General features: G+C 41.2%; 1 protein-coding gene across 1 annotated transcript in view; it reads left to right on the forward strand.

The window, feature by feature from the left end:
* The window catches only part of b3galt1b (UDP-Gal:betaGlcNAc beta 1,3-galactosyltransferase, polypeptide 1b), a 123,015-nt gene that overhangs the window by 57,240 nt on the left and 42,932 nt on the right, over nt 1–22,843 (forward strand). The window lies entirely within an intron of this gene.

Raw genomic sequence — 22,843 nt, forward strand, 5'->3', positions numbered from 1 at the left:
GGACACATCACCCTTGGATAAGCTACTTCTGACCACGTTTGCCAAATATCAGAACTCAAAAACAAACAGATCATGCAATTTGCTTTTGATGGTTTTGGAAAAAATGTTATGATGTTGACTACTTTAAAACGTCTTCTACACCAGAACTGCTTGACCGATTGGCACCAAATGTGGTATATAGCATCATCAAATCAAATCAAATCAAATTGTATTTGTCACACACACATGGTTAGCAGATGTTAATGCGAGTGTAGCGAAATGCTTGTGCTTCTAGTTCCGACAAGGCAGTAATAACCAACGAGTAATCTAACCTAACAATTCCACAACTACTACCTTATACACACAAATGTAAAGGGATAAAGAATATGTACATAAAGATATATGAATGAGTGATGGTACAGAACGGCAGAGGCAAGATGCAGTAGATGTTATCGAGTACAGTATATACATATGAGATGAGTAATGTAGGGTATGTAAACACAAGTGGCATAGTTTAAAGTGGCTAGTGATACATGTATTACATAAAGATGGCAAGATGCAGTAGATGATAGAGTACAGTATATACATATACATATGAGATGAGTAATGTAGGGTATGTAAACATTATACTAAGTGGCATTGTTAAAAGTGGCTAGGGATATATTATTTGTACATCAATTTCCATCAATTTCCATTATTAAAGTGAGCTGGAGTTGAGTGATTATGTATGTTGGCAGCAGCCACTCAATGTTAGTGGTGGCTGTTTAACAGTCTGATGGCCTTGAGATAGAAGCTGTTTTCCAGTCTCTCGGTCCCTGCTTTGATGCACCTGTACTGACCTTGCCTTCTGGATGATAGCGGGGTGAACAGGCAGTGGCTCGGGTCGTTGTTGTCCTTGCTGATCTTTTTGGCCTTCCTGTGACATCGGGTGGTGTAGGTGACCTGGAGGGCAGGTAGTTTGTCCCCGGTGATGCGTTGTGCAGACCTCAATACCCTCTGGAGAGCTTTACGGTTGTGGGCGAAGCAGTTGCCATACCAGGCGGTGATACACTCCGACAGGATGCTCTGTGCATCTGTAGAAGTTGGTGAGTGATTTTGGTGGCAAGCCAAATTTCTTCAGCCTCCTGAGGTTGAAAAGGCTCTTCTGCACCTTCTTCACAACGCTGTCTGTGTGGGTGGACCAATTCAGTTTGTCCGTGATGTGTACGCCGAGGAACTTAAAACTTACTACCCTCTCCACTACTGTCCCGTCGATGTGGATAGGGGGGTGCTCCCTCTGTTGTTTCCTGAAGTCCACAATCATCTCCTTTGTTTTGTTGACGTTGAGTGTGAGGTTACTTTCCTGACACCACACTCCAAGGGCCCTCACCTCCTCCCTGTAGGCCGTCTCGTCGTTGTTGGTAATCAAGCCTACCACTGAAGTGTCGTACACAAACTTGATGATTGAGTTGGAGGCGTGCATGGCCACGCAGTCGTGGGTGAACAGGGAGTACGGTAGAGGGCTAAGAACGCACCCTTGTGGGGCCCCAGTGTTGAGGATCAGCGGGGTGGAGATGTTGTTACCTACCCTCACAACCTTGGGGTGGCCGGTCAGGAAGTCCAGTACCCAGTTGCACAGGGTGGGGTCGAGCCCCAGGGTCTCAAGCTTGATGACGAGTTTGGAGGGTACTATGGTGTTAAATGCTGAGCAGTTGTCGATGAACAGCATTCTCACATAGGTATTCCTCTTGTCCAGATGGGTTAGGGCAGTGTGCAGTGTGGTTGTGATTGCGTTATCTGTGGACCTATTTGGGCGGTAAGCAAATTGGAGTGGGTCTAGGGTGTCAGGTAGGGTGGAGGTGATATGGTCCTTGACTAGTCTCTCAAAGCATTTCATGATGACGGAAGTGAGTGGTAGTCTTTTAGCTCAGTTACCATAGCTTTCTTGGGAACAGGAACAATGGTGTTCCTCTTGAAGCATGTGGGAGTAGCAGACTGTGATAAGGATTGATTGAATATGTCCGTAAATACACCAGCCAGCTGGTCTGCGCATGCTCTGTGGACGCGGCTGGGGATGCCGTCTGGGCCTGCAGCCTTGTGAGGGTTAACACGTTTAAATGTTTTACTCACGTCGGCTGCATTGAAGGAGAGTCCGCAGGTTTTGGTAGCGGGCCGTGTCAGTGGCACTGTATTGTCCTCAAAGCAAGAAAATAAGTTACTTAGTTGTGTCTGGGAGCAAGACATCCTGATCCGCGACGGGGCTGGTTTTCTTTTTGTAATCCGTGATTGACTGTAGACCCTGCCACATACCCCTTGTGTCTGAGCCGTTGAATTGCAACTCTACTTTGTCTCTATATGGACTCTTAGCTTGTTTGATTGCCTTGCGGAGGGAATAGCTACACTGTTTGTATTCGGTCATGTTTCCGGTCATCTTGCCCTGGTTAAAAGCGGTGGTTTGTGCTTTCAGTTTCGCGCGAATGCTGCCATCAATCCACGGTTTCTGGTTTGGGAATATTTTAATAGTTGCTGTTTGTATGACATCGCCGATGCACTTTCTAATGAACTCGCTCACCGAATCAGCGTATTCGTCAATGTTGTTGTTGGACGCAATGCGGAACATATCCCAATCCACGTGATCAAAGCAGTCTTGAAGCGTGGAATCAGATTGGTCGGACCAGCGTTGAACAGACCTGAGCGCGGGAGCTTCTTGTTTTAGTTTCTGTCTGTAGGCTGGAAGAAACATAATGGAGTCGTGGTCAGCTTTTCCGAAAGGAGGGCGGGGGAGGGCCTTATATGCTTCTCTGATTGCGCAATCGATATACTCATAGAATTTAGGGAGTCTTGTTTTCAGATTAGCCTTGTTACGGCTGTGATTATAATTGAAGTGAATTCCCCTGGTAGATAATGAGGTCGAAATATGATTGTGAGGAATTCTAAATCTGGTGAACAGAAGGACTTGAGTTCCTGTATGTGTTTATGATCACACCACGTCTCGTTAATCATAAGGCATACCCCCCTCCCCTCTTCTTACCAGAAAGATGCTTGTTTCTGTTGGCGGATGTGTGAAGCAACCAGCTGGCTGCACCGACTCCGATAGCGTCTCTCGAGTGAGCCATGTTTCCGTGAAGCAAAGAATATTACAGTCTCTGATGTCTCTCTGGAAGGTAACCCTTGCTCGGATTTCATCAACCTTGTTGTCAAGAGACTGGACATTGGTGAGTAGTATGGTAGGGAGTGGTGCGTGATGTGCCCGTCTCCAGAGCCTGATCAGAAGACCGCTTCGTTTGCCCCTTTTAGGGCGACGTTGTTTAGGTTCGCCGGCTGGGATCCGATCCATTGTCCTGGGTGGAAGGCAAAACACAGGATCCGCTTTGGTAAAGTTGCTCTTATATTCAGTAGTTCCTCCCGACTGTATGTAATGAAACCTAAGATTACCTGGGGTACCAATGTAAGAAATAACACGTAAAAAAACTAAATACTGCATAGTTTCCTAGGAACGCAAAGCGAGGCGGCCATCTCTGTCGGCGCTGGAAGTGTGCAACAGGTGAATCCTGAATGTTGATTGGTTAAAACAGAATTCCAGTCAGTGTCTATTCCACAAGTTACAACTTGCTAAATCTATGACGTTAAAATACATATTTACTCTGTTCCATCTGACTGCGCAATCTACTGTCTCATCAGCCCAGCCAAGCAATTTATAAACTTGATCTCCACTATAAAAAGCATCTAGTTAGTTAGCATCTAGCATTTAGTTTTCAACAGCGGAGATTTGTATAATCCTTGTGTCTCTCTCTCTGACATTTGCATTATTATTCCAAATAAATGTTACTAGAAAACAGCTTAAACAAATGCAAATGCTGCTACATTTCTGTTATCCTGGCTGCACTTTTTGACGTGACTGTAAGTTAGCCGTAGTTGGCTAGCTAGCAAGCAAGGGATAAGAACATTGCCAGCCAGTATGGCAATGGAACATTTAGAATGAACGACTGGGTCATGTCCATAGAGAAAGAACAAAAGACTGAACGACTGGGTCACGTCTATAGATGCAGAACAAAAATACTGAACGACCGACCGGGTCGCGTCTAGCAACCGAACCAATAGAATGAACGACCAGTCGGCTTGGGTAGCAACCCTAGATTTGTGTCAGGACTATATCTTGTGGAAGGATGAAATACTATGAATAAATTCATCCAAATAACGTTTTTAATGAAAATATGTCAAACATTATTTGAATATGTTGGTAGCTCGTTGTATAAAAGTGATAATGCCCTCGAAGCCGGTGTTTGGAGGATATTGGCATGGTTTGCCTACCCGAGACGAAACACCTGTGCCAATATATCCTCCAAACACCGGCTTCATGGGATATTATCACTTAAATAGACCCACACAATATTTTCCAAATCTTTAGTTCAAACAACATGGCTGCTATAAGCCAATGAGCTTGCATTAAGGGTTATTCCTGTGCAACAGCGCCGCCATGACGCCAAACAGAACCATGCTCTACAGGTTAGCTAGACTCACATTGCTTAGGATGTGTGCCAAATCCGCATGTCAGTCAAACAGATTGTTCTTGCATATGTTAAGTCTTGACACTGTTTGGAAAATGTGATTCATATTCTGTTTCAACACAAATAACTGTCTGATTTATGCATGTACAGTGCCTTGCGAAAGTATTCGGCCCCCTTGAACTTTGCGACCTTTTGCCACATTTCAGGCTTCAAACATAAAGATATAAAACTGTATTTTCTTGTGAAGAATCAACAAGTGGGACACAATCATGAAGTGGAACGACATTTATTGGATATTTCAAACTTTTTTAACAAATCAAAAACTGAAAAATTGGGCGTGCAAAATTATTCAGCCCCCTTAAGTTAATACTTTGTAGCGCCACCTTTTGCTGCGATTACAGCTGTAAGTCGCTTGGGGTATGTCTCTATCAGTTTTGCACATCGAGAGACTGACATTTTTTCCCATTCCTCCTTGCAAAACAGCTCGAGCTCAGTGAGGTTGGATGGAGAGCATTTGTGAACAGCAGTTTTCAGTTCTTTCCACAGATTCTCGATTGGATTCAGGTCTGGACTTTGACTTGGTCATTCTAACACCTGGATATGTTTATTTTTGAACCATTCCATTGTAGATTTTGCTTTATGTTTTGGATCATTGTCTTGTTGGAAGACAAATCTCCGTCCCAGTCTCAGGTCTTTTGCAGACTCCATCAGGTTTTCTTCCAGAATGGTCCTGTATTTGGCTCCATCCATCTTCCCATCAATTTTAACCATCTTCCCTGTCCCTGCTGAAGAAAAGCAGGCTCAAACCATGATGCTGCCACCACCATGTTTGACAGTGGGGATGGTGTGTTCAGGGTGATGAGCTGTGTTGCTTTTACGCCAAACATAAAGTTTTGCATTGTTGCCAAAAAGTTCAATTTTGGTTTCATCTGACCAGAGCACCTTCTTCCACATGTTTGGTGTGTCTCCCAGGTGGCTTGTGGCAAAATTTAAACGACACTTTTTATGGATATCTTTAAGAAATGGCTTTCTTCTTGCCACTCTTCCATAAAGGCCAGATTTGTGCAATATACGACTGATTGTTGTCCTATGGACAGAGTCTCCCACCTCAGCTGTAGATCTCTGCAGTTCATCCAGAGTGATCATGGGCCTCTTGGCTGCATCTCTGATCAGTCTTCTCCTTGTATGAGCTGAAAGTTTAGAGGGACGGCCAGGTCTTGGTAGATTTGCAGTGGTCTGATACTCCTTCCATTTCAATATTATCGCTTGCACTTAGCTCCTTGGGATGTTTAAAGCTTGGGAAATCTTTTTGTATCCAAATCCGGCTTTAAACCTCTTCACAACAGTATCTCGGACCTGCCTTGTGTGTTCCTTGTTCTTCATGATGCTCTCTGCGCTTTTAACGGACCTCTGAGACTATCACAGTGCAGGTGCATTTATACGGAGACTTGATTACACACAGGTGGATTGTATTTATCATCATTAGTCATTTAGGTCAACATTGGATCATTCAGAGATCCTCACTGAACTTCTGGAGAGAGTTTGCTGCACTGAAAGTAAAGGGGCTGAATAATATTGCACGCCCAATTTTTCAGTTTTTGATTTGTTAAAAAAGTTTGAAATATCCAATAAATGTTGTTCCACTTCATGATTGTGTCCCACTTGTTGTTGATTCTTCACAAAAATATACAGTTTTATATCTTTATGTTTGAAGCCAGAAATGTGGCAAAAGGTCGCAAAGTTCAAGGGGGCCGAATACTTTCGCCAAGGCACTGTATGTTAAGAATGTTGTGTTAATCAATGGCAAGCAGTGTACATTCATTTAAATAACAGATATATCCTCTCTGCATGAATACTTGCTTTCATACTTATCCAAGCACATCATTGGACATCTAAGCACATCATTGGACATTGAGAATTGTACATAATTCAGATAACAGTTTTACCCGACTGCTGAGAGGATCATTGCCTGCTGTGAAAGCCCTTGAGCCTCCCTCTGCTCTGCCTCCTGATGGGAGACATTATGAATGCAGAACATGATAACCTTACTGTGAAATTGTAATCAATTTGGCACAGATGGATTTTAGTCCTCTCTGTCCATACAGAACATTTTGAAGTCTTGTTATTGAGGAGATAAGAAGGCAGGGAGAAGCTAAACATTTCTCTCAGATACAATTTTCTCCACCTTTGATATTTGAATACACGTCTTCACAGTTTGGAAGCGTTTGCTTTCTCACCATATTTGACATCTTAATTGTAGACACTTTAGTTCAACTCAATTTGATTGATTGATATCTTGATTGATTGCATGGCAATTCACCTACATTAATGGACAAGATAAGAAAGTCATGGTAGTGTTGCACGAGCACACTGAAGCCTCGAGTTGTTTCACTGTAAAAGACGATGGACTGATTACTGTAGTCCTTACACCCTTTTTCTTGATTGGACTGTGCATTCACCCCTGCTGTGGCAGAGATCCAATACTGTATGTGATGAAGAAAGAACACCAGCATAAATACCAATCAACAGAAGCACCATCTGCCATGTTAATGACAGTGCCTTGGCATGTTTGGTTGGAGAGATCTCTTCTCAAACAAACATTATCTCTTACATGTGCTCAGGCTCGCTTAGGGATCCCGACCTGCTGCAACAGGAGAGAGGAGCAGATGATAAGGGCAGTCTGATTTAAAAACACACACAGAAACACTGTTTTACTCTTCACTGGGACAGTGTACTGTGTTTATAGTGTGCAGCACTATGCAAATACCTCCACCATTGCAATATTTTGGGGTAATTGCTATTGTTTTAACTGGCAAATATTTCAATGGATTTTCATAAGTACAGTACCAGTCAAAAGTACAGTACCAGTTTGGACACCTACTCATTCAAGGGTTTTTCTTTATTTTTACTATTTTCTACATTGTAGAATAACAGTGAGGACATCAAAACTATGCAATAACACATGGAATCATGTAGTAACCAAATAAGTGTTAAACAAATCAAAATATATTTGAAATGTTAGATTCTTCAAAGTTGCTACCCTTTTGCCTTGACAGCTTTGTACACTCTTGGCAATCTCTCAACCAGCTTCATAAGGAATTTGGACTCCTCAGACCATATAACAGATTTCCACCAGTCTAATGTCCATTGCTCGTGTTTCTTGGCCCAAGCAAGTCTCTTCTTATTGGTGTCCTTTCGTAGTGGTTCCTTTGCAGCAGTTCGACCATGAAGGCATGATTCACGCAGTCTCCTCTGAACAGTTGAGGTTGAGATGTGTCTGTTACTTGAACTCTGAAGTATTTATTTGGGCTGCAATCTGAGATGCAGTTAACTAATGAACTTATCATCTGCAAATGAGGTAGCTCTGTGTCTTCCTTTCCTGTCACTGTCCTCATGAGAGCCAGTTTCATCATAGCACTTGATGGTTTTTGCGACTGTACTTGAAGAAACTTTCAAAGTTTTTGAAATTGTCTGTATTGACTGACCTTCATGTCTTAAAGTAATGATGGACTGTCATTTCTCTTTGCTTATTTTAACTGGTCTTTTACCAAATAGGGCTATCTTCTGTATAACACCCCAACCTTGCCACAACACAACTGATTGTCTCAAATGCTTTAAGAGGAAAATAAATTCCACAAATGAACGTTTAACAAGGCACGCCTGTTAAATTAAATGCATTCCAGGTGACTGGAAGCTGGTTGAGACAATCAGTGGAGAGAGTGTGCAAAGCTGTCAAGGCAAATGGTGGCTACTTTGAACAATCTCAAATATAAAATATATTTTGATTTGTTTAACACTTCTTTGGTTACTACATGATTCCATATGTGTTATTTCATAGTGTTGATGTCTTCCCTATTATTCTACAATGTCGATTTTTCTTTATTTATTAAGAAAACCCCAGGAATGAGTAGGTGTCCAAACTTTTGACTGGTACTGTACATAAAGTCTCTTGTTGTTTTTTAAGAGTGGGTGATATTGCCAAAATATTATATCATAGCATGATATAAAAAAAAATATTGACAGTATTTTATGCTTTCGAATAATAGAAGTTCTAAATATGCTTCATGAGTCATTCAGTTTCCTAGTTTCAGTGCCTCTGCAGGCAGGCTGCCCTCTAAAGTGATGATGGTGCAATGCAGACAGAACATGCTTTCCATCCGTTCCTGCAACCTCCTCTACATGTAGGCCTTATGATTTTGCTTGCTCTGGACTCCAGAGAAGTGACATGATACTGTATATCCCAAGTTGATATTGGCTGCTAACATGAATGACTTCCAGCTCCAAATGCAACTTATTTCTGTAGCCTGTCTTACAGTTTGAAAATGTGTAACCGTTTATGGCTGTAATTACAGGCTACATTTACACAGGGTTTGTGAGGGTATGTTCGCGTGTGCACATGTGCGGAGGTTGCAAGTTTTGTACTACTCCTTTTTGGGGTTGCGGGTCAAAAAGTTTGCAAACCACTGGAATACATGATAGTTGCAACAAATGGAATTGGATTAGATATAGTCATGACATGTTACAGTGTTTCTTAAAATCTTATATTTTTACTTAGCTAATATTTGTGGTCCTTCTGTAGCTCAGTTGGTAGAGCATGGCGCTTGTAACGCCAGGGTAGTGGGTTCGATTCCCGGGACCACCCATACGTAGAATGTATGCACACACTGTAAGTTGCTTTGGATAAAAGCGTCTGCTAAATGGCATATATTACTGGAATTGGTCATTACAGTTCAAAATAGTTTTGCAAAATAATTTAAAACAGAGTAAACTGTAAAAACGGACGTTACACACACACGTATCACATTTAACAAACCAAACATGGAAATACCTGTCAACACTTCCACCGAAGTCGGTTCCTCTCCTTTTTCAGGTGGGGTTCGGGGTCACCGGTCTTCTAGCCATCATCGATCCACTTTTCATTTTCCATTTGTTTTGTCTTGTTTTCCTACACACCTGGTTCTCATTTCCCTCATTAAGTGTTGTGTATTTAACCCTCTGTTCCCCCATGTCTTTGTGTGGAATTATTTATTGTAAGTGCTTGTGAACATGTTGACTGGTGCACGACGGGTTTTGTACACATGTCTTGTTATTCTTTATGCCGCTGTTTTTTTTGCAATTAACCTGCTCCGGCTATTACCTAGTTCTGCTCTCCTGCATCTGACCTCCCTGCCATGGATTACGCACCCTTTACAATACCTTTATGGAAGGTCAAGTAAAAACACAAACCGGTCCATCCATCAATACCGGTATATATTAAAAGCCCAGCACAACTTCAGAGTTTAAACTTAAAGGGCGGCTGCACTTCCTGAGTTGCCTCGTTTTAGATTTGGTTCATGAAGTCCTTGTTCACATTGGCAGTTTGATGTGAATCAAATTCATTTTTTTCCCATATCTGATTCGAATCTACTATTTTCCTTGCTGTCTGAACAGACGAAAAGCACATGGAATCCGATATTTCAAGCCACATTTCAGATTCAAATCCGATTCCTGGTCATGTGACCTGTGTCTAAATGGTGAAATCTGATTTATTTTTCCCTCAAGTGGTTTTTAGACTGTTGTTTGGCATATCTTGTTGCTTGCTAGCTTCTCCCCAGTGGCCATACAACATGAATAAGATGTCTTTTACTGGTTGAAATCTGGTCGGGTTGTCAGTTGATATGCTTTTTTGTTGAAATCTGATTGAACTACTGACCAATTATCTAAATGCTACTCAATTAATAGACACCAATCTATATAAACAGGTGCATAGTGTTTGTGGGCCTTGCACCCATTGCATATAAGATACTAGAACCATTAAAATTATGAACATGTGAAGAATGTTATTTTTCAGTAGGGTTTGCATGATTCAGCTTAGCACACTTTGCAAACAGCTGGCAGAGCACACCAAAGTGAGTTATGATCTCATGGCATACTACTGAGACAACATGCTCTGGCCTATTATTTTTTTAGGCCGAGGGGGCATTTGAGGCTTTTATTCAGCAGGTGACATGATATAGAAATGTGAAATATTTCACATCCAAGTAAAAATATGGGACCGTCTCTGCGGTCCTATAGTTATCAGAGATGGTCCATAATTTAGAGAATCTCTGATGCTATAAGTGCTTTTGCTACAGGCTATGGCAGTGTTTTCATAGTTGCAGTCCACCCAATTGAAAAGTGCACATTCACTTTCATAACATTTGTTCCAGGTTAACAGCATGTAAGATAAACATGCACAATAATACAGGATACCTTTACAAAAATGCACTGCCGTTAAAATGCAGTACAATAAAGGTGGTTGTTCAACTAATGATATCTGGTATCTTGCTGTCTCTTTGTAATCCATCTTAAATAGCTAGTCTATCTTAGCTAATTGCATGTTAATTGTTCTGCACATTTTATTTTGTTCCACTGAATGCTGTTTTGATGTTCTATTATGACTAACACAATTTGTTTTCAGACTTTAACAAATAACAGGTAGGTGTCATGACGTCTCATGATTGGAGACAGGCACAGGAATATGTAATAGGGGATTTTATTTCTCCACCCAAACAAAAGAGCAAGGTGTAAACCTCTAAATAATACATGAGATGAGACCCGTAAAAACAAGTGCACAAATACACGTAGCATGGAAGCCGATACACCAGCACAGGTACTCACTGGACCAACGGCATGGTAACAATAACCGACAAGGACAATGGGGAACAGAGGGCACATGTATACTAAACAGGGGGAATGGGAACCAGGTGTGCGTAATGAGACAAGACAGTCCGGGGTTGGTGATAATGAATCCAGTTCGGTGACACCTAGAAGGCCGGTGACGTAGACCTCCGGAGCTGGTGAACGGAATGGGCAGCAGTACCGAGGGGATCCGTGACAGTAGGCGATGTATTTTATTTCAATATCCTTACTACAGTCCACCAGGATTTACAAAACACAATTTTTATCGCATATATATATTTCCATCAATAATTAGTCCAAAAATCATTGCACCTGAATTTGACCCTGAATATTTTCTCTTTATTTTAAACAATTAACATAATGCATGCAATAATTGTATTTTAATTTCAGTAGCTTAATAAGGAGGTAGGCATATCAGTTCCAGCTAAAAATATGTGCTTCATGTGCAATAGATCTCTGCTTGCATGGAGCCTGCTGGCTCGAGTGCAACAGTCAACATTCCATAAGGCAGTTGGGACAACACAGCTGGAAAACAACGACAGTTTCTTGAAATCTACACAAACTAATTTAAAAATATTTGACATATACCTTTATAGTCAAAGGTATATGAAATACAAATGGTATAGAGAGAAATAGTCCTATAATTCCCATAAAACCTACAACCTAAAACGTCTTACCTGGGAATATTGAAGAGTCATGTTAAAAAGAACCACCAGCTTTTATATGTTCTCATATTCTGAGCAAGGAACTTAAAATTTAGCTTTTTTACATGGCACATATTGCACTTTTACTTTCTTCAACACTTTTTTTGCATTATTTAAACCAAATTAAACATGTTTCATTATATATTTGAGACTAAATAGATTTTATTGATGTATTATATTAAGTTCAAATAAAAGTGTTCATTCAGTATTGTTGTAATTGTCATTATTACAAATATATATATATATATATATATATATATATATATATATATATAAAAATCGTCCGATTAATCGGGATCGGCTTTTTTTTGGTCCTCCAATAATCGTATCAGCGTTGAGAAATCATAATCGGTCAACCTCTAATCTATTCATCGCTGTAAATATTGTTTGACCAGTAGTATGCACTCATTAGTCTTTCATATGCATTAATTTTACCATGTCTGGAAAGAACCCTGCATTCATTCGCTTATTGTACTGTTTAATAAAACTAAAAACATTTCTATGTATCCCCATCTCAGATATTTTGAGAACCAATACATTTAGTTTCTAATGATTAATTTCCTGTCTCATGATAATTAAAACACTTTTTTTTTTAATAATAATAAAATAAACTCAGCTAATCCTACATCGTTTCAGCATTCGCTACATTCATGTCAGTAATATCTAACCTCGTCCCCAGGCTAATTGCTACCCCATACTGTATATCAACAGAGAGATCCGGCTGGTGGATGAGAGTCCCTGCTATGTGTAACTAGACCAGGAAAAAGGGGCCCTTCAAGTCAGCCTATTCAGTCAGAAAGTGGGATTCCCTGCAGCTCTAATGCATGAATAAAACATTCCAGGACAAAGTGGGTAACGTAATTATCATATTTTCCATTTCCCACAACATCAGCCCATTCCTTCCGTACAGTGGAGATCACCTACACAGTATGTCATCTTAATTTCCTGTCACTGGCTACGGTCCAATACACATTGTAGTATTCCAGTATGCACATTGGAACAGCTGTGACTAGCCAAAAAGGCCTTGTTTTGAAAGCTGGATCATCTTATCTTTTGAGGCTTTAAAAGTGTTACACTATGATTTTGAACATTCAAAGCAACTGGGAAACGTCCATGGCAGGCATTGTCACCTTAGCTTGCTACATAACTTCTGAGTGATAGGAAGCACCACCACCAATTAGCCTGATTATACCCTAATTGGAGACACAAATACAATCTCTGACCTGCCCTTCTATACGGAGCATACTGCTGCTTGGTATTCTGCAGTATGCAGGCACTTTGGCCATCTCAGAATGAGTGGAATCACTAATGGTCGATAGATCTTGCTATGTAATGAACAGGAGCCTTATAATCGACTCTTCACCATTAACACCTAGACCGTAATGATTCATGGCCAAGGAGCTGCACTTATCCTATTCATATGAGTTTCCGTCGCTGAAAGAGCTAGCAGACACCTTGAAAGAGAATGACACTAGCTGCTACACTTCAATCGGAAATATAGACTTAATGAGAAATCAGTTCTTTCCAAAAGTCTCCCTACGCTCACACCTAACCAAGCCACCCTAGCAGAGATGTCCCAACTGTCCCAGGCTTTAGAGAGCACCTCCCTACTGGAATTAGAGGGGACAGTTCTGAGGAAGGAAAAGGAGGAGCTGAGAGGGGAACTGGCAACGAAAAGAAAGAGGTAGCTGACATCAGAGAGGAGCGGTCATAGAATTGCTACAACACAGAGACACCCCCATCCACACTCTAACATGGTGACCAGACCGGCTCCGCACACGTGTCTCCATGCGCCATCGTGCTCGTGTTGATTTTGTCTATCCCCATCAGATGTGTTCGTGACACACAGGTTGAAATACCAAAACCAACTATGAGCCAACTTATATTAAACACAAACAAAACATTCATGGACATTTCGCTAGCTTGTTATTGCTAGCTAATTTGACCTAGAAAATAAACATTGTGTTCTTATTTTACCTGAAATGCATATGTATTTATTTGACCTTTATTTAACCAGGTAGGCCAGTTGAGAAGTTCTCATTTAAAGCTGTGAACTGGCAAAAATGAAGCAAAGCAGTGTGACACGTGGAATAAGCAAATGTACAGTCAATAACACAATAGAAAAATCTATATACAGTGTGTGCAAATGTATTAAGATTAGGGAGGTAAGGCAATAAATAGGCCATAGTGGCAAAATAATTACAATTTAGCATTAACACTGGAGTGATAGATGTGCAGAAGATGATGTGCAAGTAGAGATACTGGGGTGCAAAGGAGCAAAAAAGAAATAACAATATAGGGATTAGGTAGTTGGGAGGGCTATTACAAATGGGCTGTGTACAGGTGCAATGATCGGTAAACTGCTCTGACAGCTGATGCTTAAAGTTGGTGAGGGAGATATGAGTCTCCAGCTTCAGTGATTTTTGCAATTCGCTCCAGTCATTGGCAACAGAGAACTGGAAGGAAGGTGTAGTTGGCTTTGGGGATGACCTGTGAAATATACCTGATGGTGCGTGTGCTACGGTTGGGTGTTGTTATGGTGACCAGTGAGTTGAGATAAGGTGTGGAATTACCTAGTGTATAGATGTATGGATGACCTGGAGCCAGTGGGTTTGGCAACGAATATGTAGCGAGGGACAGCCATCGAGAGCATACAGGTCGCAGTGGTGGGTAGTATATGGGGCTTTGGTGACAAAACAGATGGCACTTTGATAGACTACATCAAATTTGCTGAGTAGAGTGTTGGAGGCTATTTTGTAAATGACATCACCGAAGTCAAGGATCGGTAAGATAGTCAGTTTTACGAGGGTATGTTTAGCAGCAAAGGTGAAGGAGGCTTTGTTGCGAAATAGGAAGCCGATTCTAGATACAATTTTGGATTAGAGATGCTTAATGTGAGTCTGGAAGGAGAGTTTACAGTCTAACCAGGCACCTAGGTATTTGTAGTTGTCCATATATTCTAAGTCAGAACCGTCCAGAGTGGTGATGCTAGACGGGCGGGCGGGTACAAGCAGCAAATCGGTTGAAGAGCATGCATCTAGTTTTACTTGCATTTAAGAGCAGTTGGAGGCCGTGTTGTATAGCATTGAAGCTCGTCTGGAGGTTTGTTAACAGTGTCCAAAGTGCCAGAAGTATACAGAATGGTGTTGTCTGCTACAACACAAACACCATATTTTTACTTTGTGGAATTTACCCATCTTGAGGCATACAAAAATTGTGTGTTCACTACTCGATAAAAAAGGGGAAACCTAGTTTGTTTTTCTCCTCGTTGATTTTTCTTCTTCTTCTGTGGTTTTTATTTGGTGGTTGGCAACCAACTTTAAGGTGCATTACCGCCACCAACTGGACTTGAGTGTTGACCTCGTTCATCTTTCAATCACCCACGTGGATATATGCTCCTTAAATCCAGTGAGGATATGGGTGAAGCAGTTTGGATGAACTTAATGAGTAACATATGTGTACATTTATTTTGCAATGCTCACACACCCAACACGGGCTGTCTGGTCAGTGTGTAAGAGAACAACTGGAGCCTACCACAACAATCACTTCCACATCCCCTCATTGGCAGTACCACTGCTTCTCATTGTGAACCTCCAGAACTCACAGACTCAGCACAAGAGGTCAGTAACTAGACCCAGTACAACTCCTACTCCCACACCTGCACTGACTAGACCTCCCCAAGATCCTCACATCCTAGCCCCAGTGCACAAGTGCCAGCAGAGCCATTCTGGGAAACTGCTATTTCCTGGCATTTCCATCAGAAAGCAAGTGCCTTGAAAAGTCTGTCAAGCAACAAATTAAATGGGGCCAAGGATATTATAATTCACACAGGTACTAATGATTTGATGGCAATGGGAGGACATGTAGCCCCTGCAATGCAGCAAGTGGCAGCCAGAGCTGCCAAAAAATTCCTAACACCAAAATCACTATGTCCACCCTATTGCAACATGGCAATGTGCCCTTCCACATTATTCAGAGCAAGAGCTATGTAGAGGCTTTGCTCTCTTGAACAATGTTTACCTAGCGAACCATCATGGCCCCCCCAGCTGATGTACAACCTAGTACACTTGAACAAGCAGGGTGTCAAGGTGTATGCTAGGAAAGTGAAAGAAACTGCTCTAGGAAAAAGTAAATTATAACATTTTTAAATAAGAGGAACCCTTCCATATATCCTCCAAGATCCTGACCACTAGCTCCCACCAAGAGAGACCAGCACCATCCTACACCACATCCAGAGGCCAGCTCTACCCTGCACTACCAGGCCCTATCCAGAGAGGCCAGCTCCACCCTACATCACCAGGCCCTATGCAGAGAGGCCAGCTCCACCCTACACCATCGGGTCCAACTCAGAAGAGGCCAGCTCCACCCTACACCAGCATGCCCTATCCAGAGAGGCCAGGTCCACCCTACACCATCGGGCCCCATCCAGAAGAGGCCCAGCTCCACCCTACACCACCCTGAACCATCGGGCCCCTTCCAGAGTGGACAGCACCCCCCACCCCCTCCCATGCTAACAGGACAACACCCCAATCAGAAGAGACCAACAGTCAAACAAGACAGCTATGCAGATGTGACATGAATAGAGCACCCTACTGCAGCCGAGCTAAACCAGATAAGGCATCTGCTGAACATAATCTGTAATTATCAGAAATAGAATGATTAGAAATACAACGTATTTACATTAAGAGTTAAGCTTTATATAAACTACCCAGGAAAGGGATCATATAAATATACAGTAAGTAGATTCAGAAACAAAATTCATCAGATTAGTAATTTGCTAATCTTAGATAATATTAATATATTACCCATTACTGAGACTCAATTAGACAGCACATTTGATGTTACAGGAATACAAGGATATGACATGTATAGAAAAGACAGGAATCTCTACAGGGGAGGTGTTGCTGTGTATATATACTGTATATACAGTTTGTCACAGCCGTTGAATGAAGTGGACCAAGGTGCATTGTGGTGAGCGTACGTGTTCTCTTTACTAAAAAGAAGACGCCGAACAAAACAAGAAACACTACAAAACAAACCGTGAAGCTAAAGGCTATGTTCCATAAACAGTCAACTTCCCACAAACACAGGTGGGAAAAAGGGCAGCCTAAGCATAGTTCTCAATCAGAGACAACGATAGACAGCTGTCTCTGATTGAGAAACCTACCCGGCCAAAACATAGAACTACACAACATAGAACATAGAATACCCACCCCAACTCACGCCCTGACCAAACCAAAATAGAGACATAAAAAGGATCTGTAAGGTCAGGGCGTGACACAGTTGAAGTCGGAAGTTTACATACACTTAGGTTGGAGTCATTAAAACTCGTTTTTCAACCACTCCACAAATTTATTGTTAACAAACTATAATTTTGGCAAGTCAGTTAGGACATCTACTTTGTGCATGCCACAAGTCATTTTTCCAACAATTGTTTACAGACAGAATATTTCACTTATCACAATTCCAGTTGGTCAGATGTTTACATACACGAAGTTGACTGTGCCTTTAAGCAGCTTGGAAAATTCCAGAAAATTATGTCATGGCTTTAGAAGCTTCTGCAAGGCTAATTGACATAATTTGAGTCAATTGGAGGTGTACCTGTGGATGTATTTTAAGTTCTACCTTCAAACTCAGTGCCTCTTTGCTTGACATCATGGGAAAATCAAAAGAAATCAGCCAAGACCTCAGAAACAAAATTGTAGACCTCCACCAGTCTGGTTCATCCTTGGGAGCAATTTCCAAACACCTGAAGGTACCACGTTCATCTGTACAAACAATAGTACGCAAGTATAAAACCATGGGATCACACAGCTGTCATACCGCTCAGGAAGGAGACGCGTTCTGTCTCCTAGAGATGAATGTACTTTGGTGCAAAAAGTGCAAATCAATCCCAGAACAACAGCAAAGGACCTTGTGAAGATGCTGGAGGAAACAGGTACAAAAGTATCAATATCCACAGTAAAACGAGTCCTATATTGACATAACCTGAAAGGCCGCTCAGCAAGGAAGAAGCCACTGCTCCAAAACCACCATTAAAAAGCCAGACTACCCTTTGCAACTGCACATGGGGACAAATATCACACTTTTTGGAGAAATGTCCTCTGGTTTGATGAAACAAATATAGAACTGTTTGGCCATAATGATCATTGTTATGTTTGGACGAAAAGCCGAAGAACATCATCCCAATCGTGAAGCACGGGGGTGGCAGCATCATGTTGTAGGGGTGCTTTGCTGCAGGAGGGACAGGTGCACTTCACAAAATAGATGGCATCATGAGATAGAAAATTATGTGGATATATTGAAGTAACATCTCAAGACGTCAGTCAGGAAGTTAAAGCTTGATCGCAAAGGGGTCTTCCAAATGGACAATAACCCCAAGCATACTTCCAAAGTTGTGGCAAAATGGCTTAAGGACAACAAAGTCAAGGTATTGGAGAGGCCATCGCAAAGCAATGACCTCAAAAGAACATTTGTGGGCAGAACTGAAAAAGCGTGTGCGAGCAAGAAGGCCTACAAACCCAACTTAGTTACACCAGCTCTGTCAGAAGGAATGAGACAAAATTCATCCAACTTATTGTGGGAAGCTTGTGGAAGCCTACCCGAAACGTTTGACCCAAGTTAAACAATTTAAAGGCAATGCTACCAAATACTAATTGAGTGTATGTAAACTTCTGACCCACTGGGAATGTGATGAAAGAAATGAAAGCTGAAGTAAATCATTCTCTTTACTATTATTCTGACATTTCACATTCGTAAAATAAAGGGACCACAGACTGCAGGTCGCTTCGGGAAGGCGCAGGCCGTAGCTGATATAGACACCTGCTCACACGCAGCATCTGAAGAAGGCAAAAACACGACGGAACAAGAACACAGCACAGCAAACATCAAACAAGGATCCGACAAGGACAGACGCAGAAACAGAGGGAGAAATAGGGGACAGGTGTGAAAGAGTAAACGAGGTAGTTAGGACGAATGAGGAACAGCTGGGAGCAGGAACGGAACGATAGAGAGAGAGAGGGAAAGAAACCTAATAAGACCAGCAGGGGGAAACGAATAGAAGAGAAAGCACAGGGACAAGACATGACAATATATGACAAAACATGACATTCAAAATGTAATCTGTTACGGTTACAGGTTACCTGACCAAAATTGTAATCAGTAACATATATTTTGGATTAAGGTAATCAGACTACTTTCAGTTACTTTTAGATTACTTTCCCCCTAAGAAACATTAGAAGAAGAAAAACATTCATATTACCAATTGAAAAACATATATTACAAGATAAATCAATGTTAGAATTGACATAGGTGGCCATAAATGGATGTTGCATTTTACTTTATGGGTTGATTTTATGTAGGTTTCTTCTAACCCGTTGCTTTCTACTTCAATACAGATACTAATACTATTAGGCTATATCTTTACATTAAAAACCAAAGTTTGTCAGATTTCTAGTCATTCCAATTAATCGAATAACCCTTGATCTTCAAGAATAGGACTTGTAAATATGGAGAGAAAAAAATTATCTGAGCATGACTGGCCTCCCAAGTGGCGCAGCGGTCTAAAGCACTGCATTGCAGTGCTAGACGGGTTACTACTGACCCTGGTTTGTTCCCAGGCTGTCACTGCTGGCTGTAATTGGGAGTCCCATAAGGTGGTGCACAATTGGCCCAGCATTGTTAAGGGAGGGGTTAGGATGTCATTGTAAATAAGAATTTGTTCTTAACTGACTTACCTACGTAAATAAAGGTTCATGAAAAAAGGACTTCTCTGTTGTTTATTTTGTTATTGTCATGGGGGACTGATTGGGCTAATTCCTTTGAGTTGAAAAATAAATGCTGCTCTCATGGAATGGAATGCTTTGAGCACTACTATTTGCATGTGAAAGATGAATGCCACATGCAGCATTTGCTATAGGCCTGTTTTTTTTTTTTCTGTTGGTGACACTTTGATATCTTGATCATTTGCAGCTGTTTAAGTCTATCAAAAGTCTGTGAGTTTGAGCCTTTGTGCGTTAAACCTATGGACAATAAAATCCCCACTCGTGGTCTTCTTAAATTTAAACTTGTTTTTGACAGTATGTGGAGCACAATACCACGGAGGAGTTTAGAAGGGAGGAACTCCCTCAAACTTCTATTCCATAGGCTGGGATCCGCACTATGTAGCTTTTGTAAGAGCAAATTCTTTCACTGGTTGCAAAAACAATGATTCATAAGCAGCTTAAACTTCTTCAAATCAACCATTATCAGGTTAAAATACCCAAAGAAATTGTGAACAGCCATCCACACAAACCACAATCCATCAGGCGCAAATAGCTAAATGACAAAGCAGCAGTGTGATTCACATCATTGCGTTATGCAAATATCAATAATAAGTGATATAGGGTTAGGGTTAGATAGCGGGAACCCGGTTACCGAGATTTACTGGGATTAACTGCGAGAAGCCGGTAAATTATAATAAATTATTAATATGAACAGCATGACGTGAAATGGAACTGTTACATTATATGTGATGTCTAAATCTGGCCTCTCTAAGGCCTTTGCATGATGAATCATCAACGCACAGGGTGAGGACAGACAGCCCATCTCTGTATGGAGTGCAGTTCACATGTAGACCTATCATCTCATCATGGTAACTTTATTTCTTGTGACCGGTAGGCCTGCATTTGCTGCAGCATAGTCTATGCTACAGTAATATGAAAACTGAATGTGTGTCTAATTTACCCCTCTCCAGCTGGCTTTTGGGGGTCACCTTATTTTTTTATTGTAAAGATGATTATCTTTTTAATTGCAGCTGCAGTATTAAAACAGCCTATCAATATTGTTGCTTTAAATCAGTGCACGAACGAGCGCTCTCTTGCACTCTCCATTCATATTGCATCCAAAATAGATAATATTGTTGTAGAATGTTATATAGCCCTAAATATAGATGTCCTAGCCTACCTCTTTCAGGTAAAACGTTCAATTCAGTATTAGCCTTATATTTAGCGAATTTATGATGGGTTATGCATAATAAGCTTCTAACTTTTTGCCTCTGTCTCTTGAGCAATACACACACACCTGTGCTCAGCTGCCCTCTTCTTAAAAAATGCTGCTTAGCTCTTGGCGTCCCATGCAGGACATTTGTTTTGTACTTATACCAATAGACTATTCGAAGAGGGATGTAAGCTTTTGTTTGTTGAATGCTAAATACAGCAGCCAATAGAACTCACGGGTAGTTTGAAAGAAGAGTCAATGTGTAATGGCGGTAGGTTAAAGTAGTTATTTATTCAGACCCATAATGATTCAATCTTCTTGAAGAGAAGTAAAAGCCTTCTGCATCTAATTCTAGTCCTATATTATTCAAGGATGTCATTAGAATTATAAAGATAAGGACAACTAATATTATTTCATTAAGCCTAACTGCTGAAAGCGAGGAAGGAATGAAGCAACAATAGAGAGAGAAAGCGGATGTAGGCTAATAACATTATGGGAAATATTATGAAAGGTATATATGTGTCAGTCTACTATTTCTACAAAAATGTAAATAAAATTTGTTAGCCGAAACTTGTAACTTTGTAGGCCGCATGTGCTGCACCAGAATCGCATGTTCTTTCCCTGCTTTATCATGTTTGTTATGCAGGTGAATGAGGACCCAAAAGCGACTTGGCGAAAACAGAGTCTTTATTCCAGTAAAGGATATAGGCAATACTCCTGGACAATCAGAGCAGAAAACAAAACATAAAAAACTTAATTCCACTCGTAGTGACGAGGACAGACTGGAGACTCGACCATTAACTGTAGGTTGCCTCGGGAAGGCACCGACCGTAGCAGACTCAGACACCTGCTCACACGCAGCATCTGAGGGAAACAAGACACGACAGGGCGAGACAAAGACACAGCACGGCGAACATCATACAAGGATCCGACAGGACAGAAACGGAAAACAAGGGGAGAAATAGGGACTCTAATCAGAGGACAAGATAGGGAACAGGTGTGAAAAGACTAAATGATTGAGTAGGAAAATGAGGAACAGCTGGGAGCAGGAACGGAACGATAGAGAGAGGAGAGAGAGGGAGGGAGAGAGAAAAAGGCAACGAACCTAATAAGACCAGCAGGGGGAAACGAACAGAAGGGAAAGCATAATGACAAGACAATATAAGACAAAACATGACAATGTTTTGAACAATGTGTGAAATTCCAGTACATATAGTGCAGTATAATACAATACAGCATAGTAATACAGTTCACATTAAAACATATTATTCCCCTGGAGATAGTTAAATGTATTTAATCAAGAGACCATATACAGTAACTAACTACATCTATGGGCTTTTATGTTTTTCTATCGTGCGTAATGTGCAGTACCCTATATCATATAGGTAGAATTGCGTTGTTTGTAACTTATTTTTTAACTTATTTTGTACATAATGTTGCTGCTACCGTCTCTTATGACCAAAATAACTTCTAGACATCAGGACAGCGATTACTCACCAAGAACTGGTAGAAGCTTTTTCCTTTAACGAGTCCGACCAGTCCGATGTGAAGGATATACTGCTTTCCCAGGAATAGGCCCAAATCCCCGTCATTTGCATGAAGAGAAGACGGAGAAACAGGGGGCGGAGGTCGGGCTGCCTTCTGAGAATTCCACTGCCTTCCATTCTATTAGCAAACGTACAATCATTGAAAAATAAAATCACTGACCTATGAACAAGATTAAATTACCAACGGGACATTAAAAACTGTACTATCTTATGTTTCACTGAGTCGTGGCTTAACAACGACATGAACAACATACAGCTGGCGGGTTTTACACTGTATCGGCAGGATACAGAGACGGTGCTCCTAGTGGCCAGGGACTTTAATGCAGGGAAACTTACGTCCGTCTTACCAAATTTCCACCAACATGTTAAATGTGCAAACAGAGTGGGAAAAAAACTCCACCTTTACTCCACCTTTACTCCACACACGGAGACACGTACAAAGCTCTCCCTCACCCTTAATTTGGCAAATCTGACCAAAGTTCTATCCTCC

The sequence above is a fragment of the Oncorhynchus gorbuscha genome, linkage group LG01 (genome assembly GCF_021184085.1).
Source record: "Oncorhynchus gorbuscha isolate QuinsamMale2020 ecotype Even-year linkage group LG01, OgorEven_v1.0, whole genome shotgun sequence".
NCBI lineage: Eukaryota > Metazoa > Chordata > Actinopteri > Salmoniformes > Salmonidae > Oncorhynchus > Oncorhynchus gorbuscha.